Genomic DNA, 15,609 nt, shown 5'->3' on the forward strand with positions numbered 1-15,609 from the left:
CGTCTGTAATGTTTCCCTTTTTCCACTCATAAAAAATCTGAGTAATTTCAACGCTGCATCTCGCAATTCCGTCCTCCATGTAGGTAAAAGTAGGTGTCACGACCTTCCGATTGTGAGGCACGCCCACGGCGGCTCTGGGTAAAACTGGGGTGAAATTTGGTGCCCACTTTACACGTCGCTTGCGAGCTGTGACCTTTTTTCGCAGTGTCGACGCCTTGCTGTTTGAAACGTAATCGAATCTACATCTACATCTACATATATATACTCCGCTAGCCACCAAGCGGTGTGTGGCGGAGGGCACGATTCGCGCCAAAGTCATATCCCCCCCCCGCCTCTGTGTTCCACTCAACGATCGCGCGAGGGAATAATGACTGTCTGAACGCCTCAGTACTACGAGCTCTAACTTCCCTTATCTTTGAATGGTGATCATTGCGCGATATGAAAGTTGATGGTAATAATATATTCTCTACATCCCCAGCGAAGATCGGATTTTGGGATTTAGTGAGCAGCCCCTTCCGTTTAGCGCGTCGTGTATCTGCAAGTGTATCCCACTTCAAACTTTTCTATGAGATTTGTAACGCTCTCGCGATGGCTAAATGTACCATTCACGAATCTTGCCGCTCTTCTTTGGACCTTCTCAATCTGTTGAATCAGACCCCACTGGTAAGGGTCACATACAGACGAAGACTGGACGAACTACAGTATTGCAAGCAATTTCCTTTGTTGAAGGATTGCATCGCTTCAGGATTCTACCAATAAACCGCAATCTACAGTTCGCCTGGCCCGTTACTTTTGTAATCTGATTATTCCATTAGAGATCGTTTCGAATAGTCACACCCAGATACTTGAAGGATGTTACCGCTTCCAAAGACTGGCCATTAATTTTGTACTCCTACATTAATGGGGATTTTCGCCTTGTTATACGCAGTAGGTTACACTTACTAATATTGAGAGATAATTGCCAGTCATTACACCACGCATTTATTTTCTGCAAATCCCATTGGCTTGTTCACAACTTTCGTGTGATACTACTTTCCTGTAGACTACAGCATCATCGGCAAACAGTCTAATGCCGCTGTCAATATCATCAACCAGATCGTTTATGTAAATCGTAAAAAGCAGCGGACCTGTTACGCTGCCCTGGGGCACAATGAAGTTACGTTTGTTTCTGTAGAAATCACCCCATTCAGGACGACATACTGCTCTCTGTCTGTTAGAAAATTTTCTATCCAACCGCATATGTCATCGGATAGACCGTAAGCGCGCACTTTTTGGAGCAAACTACAGTGCGGAACTGAGTCGAACGCCTTTCGAAAGTCTAGAAATATGGCATCAACCTGGGAGCCGGTATCTAGAGCCTGTTGTATATCATGCACAAAGAGGGCCAGCTGTGTCTCGCATGACCGCTGTTTCCTAAAACCGTGCTGGTTTCTGCAGATGAGCTTCTCAGAACCTACAAAGATCATTATGTCTGAACACAAAGTATGTTCCATGATTCTACAACAAATCGATTTCAGTGAATTGGCCGGTAATTATGTGCATCCGATTTTCTACCTTTTTTTATAAATTGCTATGACCTGGGCTTTCTTCCAGTCCCGTGGAACTTTCCGCTGTTCCAATGATCTCTGACAGAATGGTGCTATATTTGTAGCATAGTCACCATATAATCTTACGGGGATACCGTCTGGGCCAGATGCCTTCCTGGCGTCTAAGGAACTTAACTGTTTCACAATGCCAGATACACTAAACACTATGTCGGCCATCCTTGCGTTTGTTCGATAAATGAAAGGGGGAATCGTGCTGCAGTCCTTAACAGTAAGCGAGTTTTTGAAAGCTAGGTTTAGCATTTCGGCCATCTTTTTATCATCATCCTTTACGTTACTCGTACTGTCAGCAAGAGAAGTAATTGAATTATTTGTAGCGTTCATTTATTTTACGTACGGCCAAAATTTTTTGGGGTTATTTTTAGAATCTACAGATAAAATATTGCTTTCAAATTCGTTAAAAGAATCTTTCATTGACCTTTTGACAGCTGCTTTCATTTCGCATAATTTCTGTTTGTCAGCGGTGCAGTGACTACGTTTAAAACGACTGTGCAAAATTCTCTGCTTTTTCAGCAACTTCCTAATACGTTTGTCGTACCAAGGTGGATCCTTTCCCTCCCCTATATTTTTGCTAGGCTCATACCTCTCTAGCACGTGGTGGACAATAACTTTAAATTTCTACCAAAGATGCTCAATATCTTTGTGTCCGGCGGTGAATGCTTGGAGCTGCCTATGAAGATATTCATTAATGACGTCGCAGGGCACCACACCTTTGCTCCATGACGGGGGAACATTGTACGCACCTTTGAGCCAAATTTCAAACTTAAGAGTCACAATGTGTGGGAACTGAGGTATTTCGAAAAAGTTATCCATTAATTTTGTTCGACTGTGTGGTAACTGACTTTGACGCTGAAGCCAATCGTCCTCCTTTCAGAGTCTTAAATTTTAAGAGAATGGAATGCTATCCTATATTTGTTCCAGTGAAATAAGAAACACATCTGTCGATCAGGTAAAATTAATGCGTCGCGAGAGCCAGCAAAAATTCACAAGTCAATGTAACGATCATGCCTGAACATAACAGCAAGGGTCGCACTCATTGTACCTACCATCACCGCCTTTTCTTGAGAGTCATGAAATAGCAAATCAGTGTTGCCAGAGACACTTTCTCGATATTATGAAATTCAGTTTTGTATCGTCATTTCCTGACTTGAAACCATGGTAAATACGTTTTTGTGGATGTACCTTTGCGCGTGATAATTTGCATGAAGTGGGTCCTTTTCCTCATTTACGACTCACTTGACATATAAGAGGTAGTACACGCCGTGTGCACTTACAAGCTCAGATATAACGATGCAGTGCAGGCATTTATTCACAGAAAAACTTTTTTGGGTTTTAAGAGTTGAACGTTAGTCGTAGGACAAGAGCTTGGTGATGGCTTTTCATGTTGGCTCTTTAAAAATGTTATGCGTTTAATTAAGTATTGAGTGGATCTGGCAAGTTAACGTGCAGCGGATCACGGAGTATCCAGACTGTGGTGCTCAATTTATGTTACGAGAAGTGACGCACTCATGTACAACGGCAGCCCAAGACAAATCAAAGTCACTCGCTGACGCCCAACTAGTAAGTGGCAGCGTCCGTCGCGCTGTCATCCAATTAAGCTTAATTGCTCGATACAATGAGTGCTGCGTAAGAGTATCCTCCGAGCTGCGTCTTTCATGCTGGCGAAACTGATGTGAAACTCATGTATGTTTGTTGTAGGAACGGGAATGAAGTGACCTACAAATATGTAACATGTCGACGTAATGAAACATTATATTCTCAAAACAGTCTCTTTCTGTCATTTTTGTCCCTCAGAAGTGCGTTTAGGTGACTTCTTCATAGCAAAGATCCCAATGGAAAACCAAGGTCTCGGCAGCAGTGACTGGCAATGTGAAAATATGAGAAGCTTGACTACATGCTGTGTGTGTGTGTGGGGGGGGGGGGGGGGTAAGGCTTCATTCCTAATGGGACAGGAGAATCTGTCCTATCACTTTTTTCTTTCCTTCATGGAACTATAACCAGTCTGGAGCTGGAGATGGTCGATCAGGAGACTAGAAGTCAGTATCTGTCGATGTAAGATCCAATGACGCTTCCCTACGAGGGAAATACATGGAATGTTTTTAAAGTGTTTCCCTCAGAGATGCATCTGCAGTAAAAATCATTCTCAAAACTGAAGTGGGATTCAGCTGTGAAAACAAAATACCTGCAGTCAGTCATATGCCAATAAAGAGTTGCTGACATGTCTCTAAATTGCCATGGAACATTGTTCGGTATTGTTGAGCAAATATCTAGGTATGCGATGAGAGTTCCGATACACCAGTAGTACGTTGTCTGTTGGAATTCGGTGTTGAATCAGGGGCGTTGCTGGCAACGGACCCCGTGGAAAAAATAAATCCTCAAATTCCAACAGCAAGTCTTCCATCTGCTTTCTCTCTGCTCCCTTTAGACGCTCCCACGTAACGCAGTGCTAACGGTGGCTTGCGGCTGCTTGTGGTTCACACTGCTCACACACCACTCATCCACATCCAGAATGTCCAAACTCGTTATCAGGATCCCATTCCTTAAATTCACTTCCTTGGTGCCAAAATTATCTGTATTTACATGCATCACTCTCCCGTGATTTTTCTATTTTACGCGTTCGACGCTTCTCTTAATGAAACAAGTTTCTGCGTCCAGTGTATCGTTCCCTTCCAGAGGCTGTGCAACACGTAACATATCCACAGATAGATGTGGCTGCACATTCACCCAAAGCGACTTCCTTGTGCTACCTGGCACACATTCATGCGAATGAAGTTTCGGTGCAATTCTACGCTATACGCCCCTCACGACAGTTCTACACTGGCAACAGCTTCACCTCGCTGGACTGTCATTCTACAAGTTCCGCGGCATATTTCCGAAAGTCAGTTTTAGCACAATATTGATACAAAAATTCTAACCTCAGGACCATGCTGTGGTGCTCGCTTACATGCGATACCACCTCTACACACTACTTAAACCGAACACCACCTGTGTAGACCCCAGTGGTCTCGCATCATTATCCCTCACACCTATAGCGCGGCGGATCCCATTGCCTCCGACCCACTAAGTCTCTACTGGCAAACGACACATGCACTCCTGAGTACAACAAAAACTTGTACCCTTTGCCTCTTACGACTCCCATTACAGCAGACCCCTCTACATACGTATTCGACGCATCTAATTTTAACGGGAACACCTTTAGATGGACTTCAGGTTCCACCTTACATATAATGACTGCTTGCCGCTTCCTCGTTAAGCCCGACGTCCTTTAGCAAAATTCTGCATCTGATACCTTCTGTATCCTGTATTTCCATGTGGCTGACGACACTGCCTCAATGCCCTTTCCGTCCACACATTTAACACTTAATGTTTGCAGAAAATGCCCCACGTCTATCTCGTACCCTTGTTATATATCATTGCATCGCAGAATACAGATCCTTCAGTGCACCTGTACGCACCCTTCTTGACGTTTTTGACGGCAGCCCCCTCAGAAAAACATCGAGCTCCCCTTCTCAACTTCTCTGCCTCCCCTGATACGTGTGTTCATTTCGTTTTCTTGTACGTGTCCACAAAATTTTCCACAGTTACCCCATGCCTTCTCAGAATGGTGCTCAACTGCTCCCGAAAATACCTCGCACTTATCTCTTTCTTGTACATTTCCAAACACCCCTTCTTCAGCTGCTCAGAGTTTGCTGTACACCTCACGTACGTTTTCACTTCTCCCACTAGTCGCACTTTTGCTACTCGCAACAACTGACTTTTGGTCCAACGACACATCTCCATTGACATTTTAAGGTCCTCTAAGAATGAAATTGTTCGAGAAAAGGGAACAATTAATCCCGCAGCAGCTGAGGCGACCTCATGCCGTGGTACCTGAAGCAATATTAACTGTTTGTCCCTAGCTGTCAGCTGCCCATATAGCTGTGTATTATAGCCAGTCAACTGCAATGCCTTTACTAACAATACCCGCACTGCTTTCGGCTCCAGCACAACTTGTGTCTCTGACTCTACCATTGCGACAACCCTACTCTTAATTACACACAATAATACAATAACAAATCTCAATTCCAAAAAATTATCACAAACTAGTCTCTACATCGTATCATGAGCTACCCAGCCTCTCTACACTGTCTTGCAATATGACCATATCTACTACATGTATAACAGGTTGTAGGAGCTGGCTCTGTGCTTAGCGCAGTATACCAGAGCAAGTTACATTGTGTACACCTTACAGACACCAAATACTGCTCTCTGCAATTGTCCTCTGGTCTAAACAAGGCAACCTCTAAATTACGATGAGAGTCACACCGCAATTCCATGTCTGTTCCACCCTCCAAAACATAACCAACTGGTTCATCGCTCACCGTATCATGTTGACGCCGTGGGTCGCGGTTCAGACACAGTACTGACAAGGGGAGGCCGCCAATTGTGAAATTCAGATTCGATTCATACTGCGCATAATGAAAGCTCATGGCCAGAGGTGTAATGTGGCAAAGCACCAAGATGCACTTCTCAGCCGTTGTCGAGAAAATCGATAGCGACAGTTGAAAAAACCGTTGCGGTGAAATACTCTCTACCATTAATAATTTTCTACAGCATCGTGGCGCAGCGGTAAGTGCTCGGGTTCGTAATCCGAAGGTCGCCGGATCGAATCTCGCGCCATGCGACCTTTTATTTTTTTTTAGTATTTGTTTTTTGTAATTCAAATGTGTATATATATAATTCCCGGCAATCAGTTGCAAAAATTATGCATATAATAAGTTGTTGAAAGTCGTTTGTCGTGGAAAAACTGGCGACTTCGAACATCACTATGTTTTCCGCAAACAAAGTTGTATTTCACAAATGTTATTAATTGTCTTCATAATGTTAACCACGTATAGTTAACGGAAGACGTAGAAACGATATTCCGAAACGAATACGTATAGCGTAAGTCAAACGTTCGAGTTAGAATAGAGACCCCACGAACACAAATTTGCTGTGGCAGGTATGAAATATAAACTCCGTTACTCGCTCGTTACACTTGAAGGACAGATGTTGAATGGGCCGAAACGAGCCACCGCATAACAGCGTAGTTGCCTGCTAACTTCGAAAGAAGGTAGATGCGGTCCCTAGCGCAACTTACAACATCGTCGAAAATCAGTGCGGACGGGAGAGCTTTGGTACACCCTGTTAAAAAAAACGGAAAAATGGAGGCGGTACAATTGGAGAGCGATCCGACTTTACCAACATGCATAAGCAATTCATTACTAATTTATATATATATATATATATATATATATATATATATATATATATATATATATATGAATTATAAAAAACTAATAATAAAAAAAAGTTGCATAGCGCGAGATTCGATCCGGCGACCTTCGGATTACGAACCCGAGCGCCTACCGCTGCGCCACGACGCTGTAGAAAGTTATTAATCGTTGAGAGTATTTCACCGCAACGTTTTCTTTTAACTGTCGATTTTCTCGACAACGGCTGAGAAGTGCATCTTGGTGCTTTGCCACATTACACCTCTGGCCATGAGCCTTTATTATGCGCAGTATGAATCGAATCTGAATTTCACAATTGGCGGCCTCCCCTTGTGAGTGAAGACGCCACCACAAATACTAACACGAAATTAGTGCGCCCCAGTGCAGGGAGCAGCGGGTTATGAGCCAGGTTGGTGCGAGCAGGTGGTGGAGGTGAGGTGAGATCCCAGAAACTCCACAGAAATGCAGCTGCGAGTGTAACAATTTCTGTGTGAAGCATCTGCGCAGCTTAGCGCACCGGGTCAATGGCCGACTGGCCACTAAATTCTACAGGGCTGGCTATTTGCACGCCCCAGGACGCTTACAGGTATTCTCCACTGAATGCCGGAAACCTCTTTACATGAGCCAAACAGCGCTGTTCCCTCGCCAGAGGCGATGGTGGTGTATGGGTGCCTCTGCAGCCTCACGGCGGGGATACCCATATCGATGCGAGCCCCGACCTGCGAATGTGGACGACAGCTGGTGTACAGGGCAGGAGTTTGTCGTACTCCTGGACTTGACGTGGGATGGCCAGCTGCACTGTGGCACTAACTCCAGGAAGTACATCATGCGTAGAGCTGTTACTCTATCATGGCTCCGAGCTAACGACCTCTACTGGCAGGTCCATCTCACGTCCTCGTCCAGCACAGCCTTGTCGTATTGTTAGAGTTGCGATACTGAAAATAAATTCGTTCCAAACTGTCCAGCATTTACAAGGGAAACTCCCTATGGCATTCCCCTCCCCCTCAGATTTAGTGGAAACATGGCCCAGTGGATAGCCTGTCAAAAACTGAACACAGATCAAGCATGAAAACAGGAAGAAGGTGAACTGAAGTGTGAAAACAGAAGCAAAATAGAAACAGAGAACTGTCCAAGAACAAGGAGTACATTAAAGAGCATGCTGAAACAGCAATGTCGTCTTGTGTAAGTGGTTCTGGTGTCGGCCTGCCAAGGCAAACTTCTTCGTGCATTTTTTTTCCACAACGTTACGAACTGTCCGTCCGGTCATTGAAACGTTTGTTCTCTTTCTGTAGTCTTGGCAGTTGTCATACTACACATTGGTTAAAGGATATGAGTCATGTGGTAAGAATACGTTACCGTCGCAAGTAAACAGTGAGGGCAGGCGAGATACCACATAGATGTCCCACAGAAATGAAAACAACAAATATACGGGTGAACTATGTTACAAAAAAAGACTTCCAAAACGGAACGCAACTTCAAAAATGTTAAAAACATATGTTTTGACAGAGCACAGAGAAACTGCGTGATTGTGAAACTGTTGCGTCTATTTGTTGCAGATTATGTGGCAAAGTACTATGTTTTCGTCATTTCCTTGAGGCTGAGCACACTCACATTCATACGAACACATATATCGGGCAAGGAGGCATATCTCACTCATTTACCAGTCGTACAAATTCGGTGCGTCGATAAGAGTGAAAGGGTACAGTACCGCCCGACATTGAAAATAGGTACAACATTTTTCGTTATTCTTGTCAGAACAACATATTTTTTGTAATAAAAACTCAATTTCACTTAATACACCGAAGCCAGATACCAGTGTAGGAAAGAAGGACAGTTTATTTATTTAATTGATCACATGTGCACTCCCACAAAATAAATCCCTACATCCAGTTTGGTGAGATCTGTGAAATGAATGAATGTATCGTCGTCTGCTAACCGCAAATAGTGAATGTGCAATATATGATCATCTTTGAGACGGTCCTTTGGTCACCTTTGGTGGAACCAAAGAGATGAAATTTACCTGAGCTTTGAGCGCCTGAAACGTGGCTGACCAATACGGTCGGTGGAGGTGCGAGATGATGTGAAGAACGGCCATGTTTCAGCACTCTGGCGCTGGATCTTGTGTTGGTAAGACCTGTCTTAGGTGTGCTCCGTAAAGACAAAAGAGTGGAGACAATGGTATGCATGTGAAATACTTAAGAGTAGTTTGGAATAATTATTTCTCTATTTTAGGAACTTTTGGGGGGAGAATTAAATGTCAGGCAGGTAATATTAAGGGGATCGTAGTAATCTTCGGAAGTGACCAACGGTCCCAATGAAACCACGTGTAGCAATAAGTTGAAATACTTGCGAGTGCTAGTACTAAGTAGAAATACTTGCGAGTGGTAGTACTAAGTTGAAATACTTTCGAGTGCTAAAGTTAAGCTGAATTATTGGCGTGTGTACTGTAAGTTGGAAATATTTAAGAAATGGCGTGTGCAGGACTTGAAATTAGAGACGAGCAATTCCACGTGGTGAGTACTGTGTGAGTCTCAATCTGTGTATGAGACAAAGGATAAAGAGAAGTACTCGTCCCAGGTATCAGCTGAGGACTCACGTGTGTGATGAATATGTTCTTAATATTACTTTGTGTGCTATGTTTCCGTGTGACGCTAGATCCAAACTCTAATACTCTGAGAGAGAAGCGAGGTGAGTCAGCCGTCTATCCAGCAACGCCACTTGGCTTGCATTGCACAGGAAGACGTGCATATATCCTCCAGAGTTCGTAGTAGGAAAGAAAAATTACGAAGTGGGGAAGTGTCGTGTGAAACTGGGATGAATACTAATTGAAGTGGGAAATCTGAAAGTGAAGTGATTCTAACGTTGTGACTATTCTTTGTGATTGTATTTATGTTGCCAGTGTTATGTATCTCACGTAATTTAATTATGTGTGGTTTGCATGGGAGTGTAGCAAGATAGGTTCAGAGGCAGTGGGTTACGCATGTTCCTTTTTGTACCGCTCAGTCTGGAGGAAATTTTCGTGATGATGGGTGTGAGAGTCGAAGTGTGAGATATAGCAAAAGGTCCACCATCCTATCCAGAAAGTGCACTGTAGCGTCAGATAATAACGAGACCATAAGATAGAGAATCACCAATGTAAAGCCATGCGCACTGGGCGGAGTTTCTCATGTGTAATTGTTGTATAAAATGTAATGGTGTGTTTAAGTTATCTTTGAATCATAATATAATTTATCGGAATAAAAAAGATAGTGAAAATAAAAAGATTGGTGGCCTTGTTCTTCGAATAGTGTGTAGTCATGATATCCAGAATTTATAATGTGTGCGCCATTCATATTCAGTGCGATAGCCACGTGTCGATCAAAGCCGTTGGGTGAGAAAGAAAATGTGGTACTGCCAGAGCGTAGTGAACAATCAGAGTTGTGTAAATTTCTAGTAGTCAGATGTGCGTTATCCGATTCCGTTGCGTAATATTCAAACAGGAGAATAATTTGTAGCTTAATTGTAGGTACTAGAGCTCATAATCAGTCATTGATGTTACTCAAGAAATAAGAATAAATCCACTCGCTTGGCATACCACTCATCTTGCAGGCCTGACTGCTTGATGCCACAGTATGTGCAAGGCATGTGGGTGCCTCTCAAGAGATTCTTGTCATGTGACACACGTACTGTCACTAACGCCGTGTATGACACACCAGACGTGTTTCCTGGTGGAGGGTTCGGCTGACTTGTCGGCTAGCCATCAAACTTTTGCGGTTCCCGTTCGAAAGCCACTTCCTTTCGGCTGCTAATAGAGTAGTTGCACACAATCAACTGTCATTATAGGTCCCTACCTTCCGTCTCGCTGTTGCAAACGGACGTTACACCACGACACAGAATCGAATTTGAGCAAAGCGAACAGCCGAAAAAAAAAGAAAACACGGCTAGCCCGGTTGGCAGTCGAACACCGTAACCACTTAACCACGACGCCTTTTCTTTTCCCGACTGCTCTATATTGCAGCTGCTGTTCTTGAATCGTTCACTTTTCTATTTTACATTTTTTCACAGTCCAGCACACCTTCTTCCTGCTTTCAAGCTTGATCTGTCTTCAGTTTTTGACGGCCTGTCCACTGGGACCTTTTGCCACTAGATCTGAAGGGGATGCGATGGGAAGTTTCCCTTGTTAGACATCGGCGACGCGGTTGTTGTCCGTATGCACCACTGCAAGTCATCTGTCCTAAAACGCCTCTGCCGCGTCCAGTGCACAAATCTGCCTTGCCCCTTGCTGCATGAGGCTGTACAGTACTACTGAGTTCACTATTTCGGCTAGCTAACCTGCCTCACAACATTGTGTCAGGATTGTTGAATGATTAGAATGACAATTTCCTGCGCTCATCTACTGTCAGTGTTGCCGCAATAGATCATTCAGGCTCTCAATAATATCCACATACATGGTGGTATGCTAAAACACCATCTTTCTTCCCATTTACGTTCCTTGAGATTAATGTTACACATTCATAAGGTCCATACCGTCCTGTTTCACCCTAGTAGCGCATCTCTGAATTAATTCGACGTGTGTTGTCACGCCTACTTGATAACGCACTCTAGAATTGGACACACGTCCGAAAGAACACATACCGTCGGTGACCATGCAGCACTCTAGAATGAAATAATAATTAAATCAAGACCCTACGCTGTCGACAGGCGTTGATATACATCAACGGGGACAGTTGAAAATGTGCCCCCCGACCGGGACTCGAACCCCGGGTCTCCTGCTTACATGGCAGACGCTCTATCCATCTGAGCCACCGAGGGTACAGAGGATAGTGCAACTGCAGGCACTTATCCCTTGCACGCTCCCCGTGAGACCCACATTCACAACTTAATGTCCACACACTACATTCGTAGTGCCCCTGCCCACTACACTCATTACTCGCGGTAGACAATGTTACTGAGTCCCGTAAGAGTTCGGGCAATGCGTCCGAAAGGACAGATGCCATCTTCATACAGTTAAGGCTAACCGGCCATTGACCTCCTTCTTCTGTGCTGGATGCACAGCCTGCTCCCAGTGATACAATTAATCCGCAACCAAAGTTACACGTGTAACCGAAAAGCACGGAAAACCAAAAATACACATTTTTACCGGAAACTGTTGAATTTAACGATATGCTACATGACCCATTTGGAAGTTCACTGTAGCATAACGCTTTACTCGCTGGAAACTGGCTACTTATTTATAAAATTACTCTTAAAACACACTGTACTTCGAATCAGTGACTTTCAGTGTACTTTCGAGAAATAAGTGTCCAGTTTTTTTCTGTTTCTGATTTTCTTTCACTTTTTTCTCTGAAACGGTTCTCGTTTTCCAGTGTCAAATCATCAGTATAGTCAAACGAATTTTGTCCTGCTTACCATAATAGCGGACCTACACGCTTCACTGTCTTGGTGATCGTGGTAAGCGAGTTCCCTGATCGCCTCATCTTCAACGTCTTCCACAAATGAACACACTTTGGTCACTATATACAGCGTGGAGACAACAAAAGTGGCCCGGTGAACAGAGCTCCAGGGTACAAAGAAATACAGCATAGGAAAGGAAATACTCTACTAAGCTGACTACAGCAGATGTTGAAAGTGACCACCATTCATCAGTTGCAACTTTTGGTCACTGATCACCAAGTTGCCGAAGGCGGATCGAAGTTGGACTGCTGGAATTGCTGCAATCTCGTCCGAAATGTTCTGCTGCAGTTCTCGAAGACTATGAGGGTTGTTGCGATACACCTTAGACTTGAGGGCTCTCCACACGAAGTAATCGCACTCTGACAGATCAGGTGACCTGGGTGGCCAGCTGCATAGTCGTCTTTCACACCTGACTGAATTTGAAAGGCGTTTCATAGTGGGACTGCATTTCGCCGGCTGGCCTAATCACGCAACATTAAGATTCGCGGGGCATTCAGATGTGACAGTGGCCCAATGGTAGACTAAGTGGGAATAAGAGGGCAGGCGAACTTGGTAGTACGAATCCACTTATCAGAATTACGTTCCACCCCCTTTGACTTGTATGCACGCACTGATTCGGTTGGGAAGGGTGATGTAAAGCCGTCAATGTTCTGGCCGACCACACGTAACCACCGTTGCTGTATTGTGCTTAATGCACCACGTAACTCTTTCACATCTGCAACTGACATCCGAGAAGAAGTAATGGGCTCCCTGCAACATTTTGCATCATCACACACTATTGGCTGGAGGCTAGCAGTAATCAGACTAGGGAATTACAGACCCATGTGTAGGCTGTCGTTAACGCCACTACACAACCCGCTGCATTTGGAGTGGTGTTGTGACCACAAAGGATGGATTCATGATGAATGGCAAGCCGTCAGATTAAACTTCAGGGGTGGCTGGAAATGACTGAGGGAACAGTATGTCAGGGACATCAGGCTTCCTCACAGGATCCCACTTCTGACACCAATTTTTAGGGATTACCCACTCCCAGGCTCCGTCCCTTCTATTTCGTCAAGATGGCGGCTGAGAAACATGTGTGGCGTTGTTGGATTCAGTAAAACAAGGTTATATATTACTTAATTTATTCCTCAAAATACGTCTTGTCACCTTATCTTCCACAGCGTCTGGTGGCTTTTTCAGCCAGAATAATATCTGCTGAATCCAGAAGCAGACTGAGGACTGATGATCACGGCATCAGCCCCAAGTGCACGCCTGTGACTCAGTGTGTAGTGGTTTTCCCGCCTGTTCAGGAGGCACTTTCCGTCGGGTGGTCAATTACGGATGAGACTGTAGCCCCGGCGCGTGTGTGTTTGGCTCACATGCCGTCCTGAGAGTGCTTCGTCCCTCTCAGGTCAATGGCTGTGTTGTTCCGTCAGATGTACCGGAGTTTCAGATTCTGTGATGTGTTGAGTGTTGATCCTGGCCCGCCGGTCTGGTAGACTGCTTCACCTGAACATGCTGAAGTTCCAGAGCAGTTGGTACCCTGAACTGGAACGGTGCTGGTGGACTTGTGGGCTACCAATCAGTGGCGGCTTCAGTATTGGATGCTGGTTCATTGTCATTCGTGGCTATCGCTCACTCAACAGGCATCAAGAGTGTGACCAAAGCTGGAACAATCTTCACATAAGATGTTGCAGTACAATATTCAGAGAATCGAGTGGGAACCCCATGAACACAATCGATCCTGCTGATTGACTGACTCTAGGTTAGAGGGATGGAGTATTTATGGCACTGAAGAGTTGCTTTGCTGTACGACGTCATTTGTAATGACCGAATCAGTTTTGCTCATTACGAGTCATGAGCTGTCTTCATTTTTGCTGTATTGGCTTAATAAATTTGTTTCAGTATCGTAACTGCTTCATCAAACCCCTGACAGGTATTGTTGCGTCCTGCCTAGTCCTTCTTACAAGAGTAACGGACGCAGGTTGGTCTGCACTTGACTTACACTTTTTCTCTGAGATCACCCCCACTCACTCAGAGAAGTGTTGATGTCGCACTCTTCGTGACTGATTAACCGTGTCGAAATGTTTACGCCTAGCAGCTGACTCGTGCTCATAGTTCCATGTGCTTGAGAAATGCCTGGCTGTCTCCCGTTCTATTACTATTTCAATACGTAACAGTTAGCCTTCACGTGACGGTATCATAGTGCCATTTTGCAGTAGGATAATGCTAGTCCACACTCGGCACGTGTGTCTGTGTATTGTATGCGTGATGTTGGGTACTGCCGCGCGAAGTGGCCGCGCGGTTAGAAGCGCCACGTCACTGATTGCACGGCGCCTCCCGCCGGAGGTTCGAGTCCCTCGGGCATGGGTTTGTGTGTTGTTCTTTGCATAAGTTTAAGTAGTGTGTAAGTCTAGGGACCGATGACCTTAGCAGTTCGGTCCCATAGGAATTCACACCCATTTTTTTGTTGGGTACTCCTGTGGCCAATAAGTTTCTCAGATCTGTACCTGATAGGAAATGAGTGTGACCATCGCGGATGTCAGCTCCGTCCCACAGCCTGTGTCGGGGACATTAAGGGCCAGTTACAACGGTTGTGAGTTGGCTTGCATCAGAAGAGGGTACAACACCTTTACAGCACCCTTGCTAAACGAGTCAGTGCATGCATCCAGGTCAGAGGGAATACAACGTCATACCCATACTTGAGCTCATACTGGCAAGTTCTTTGTAAATTTGACTCGTTTTTGTAATCACCGAAATAACATCACATACACTCTCAACCAGTGAAGTTTCGTTTCGTTTCGTTTCGTTTCGTCCTCAATTTCTGGGTGATTGTTTTCAGTGAGGCAGTATATAGCAGAATACCACTGGATTCGTTTTTTATGTTTTCACGAATCGATAACCATGCAGGAATAATCTGCAATCCCAACAATCCGCAAAAATGCGATATGGAGCTTGCTGTCCATTGTCAGATGCCAGTTTTCCTCGTTCTGTAGGTGTTGGTGCTGTACCCTTTTTATGTCATGTCTACGTGTGTTTTCTTTCTTATTGTGTATTCGGGGGGGCAGAGGGGGGGGGGGAGGGGAAGAGGACTGAAAATGATCGTATGGCATTGTTGGTCGGGAGGCCCCATGCGGGAAGTTCGGCCCCCGTATTGCAAGTCCTTTTTAGTTGACGCCACTTTGGCGACTTGCGAGTCAATGAAGATGAAATGATGATGAAGAACATACAATACCTAGTCATCACGAGGCAGAGAAAATCCCTGACCCCGCTGGGAATCGAACCTGGGACCCCGTGCGCAGGAAGCGAGAACGCTACCACAAGACCACGAGCTGCGG

At 44.8% G+C, this 15,609-nt stretch overlaps 1 protein-coding gene and 1 non-coding gene across 2 annotated transcripts in view; one reads left to right on the forward strand and one right to left on the reverse strand.

Moving 5' to 3' along the window:
• Positions 1 to 15,609, forward strand: part of LOC124798734 (Down syndrome cell adhesion molecule-like protein Dscam2) — a 444,553-nt gene that overhangs the window by 131,657 nt on the left and 297,287 nt on the right. The window lies entirely within an intron of this gene.
• On the reverse strand, positions 11,574 to 11,647 carry Trnat-ugu. The gene has a single exon. It is a non-coding gene; the product is annotated as a tRNA-Thr (tRNA).

The sequence above is a fragment of the Schistocerca piceifrons genome, chromosome 5, assembly GCF_021461385.2.
Source record: "Schistocerca piceifrons isolate TAMUIC-IGC-003096 chromosome 5, iqSchPice1.1, whole genome shotgun sequence".
Taxonomy (NCBI): Eukaryota; Metazoa; Arthropoda; class Insecta; order Orthoptera; family Acrididae; genus Schistocerca; species Schistocerca piceifrons.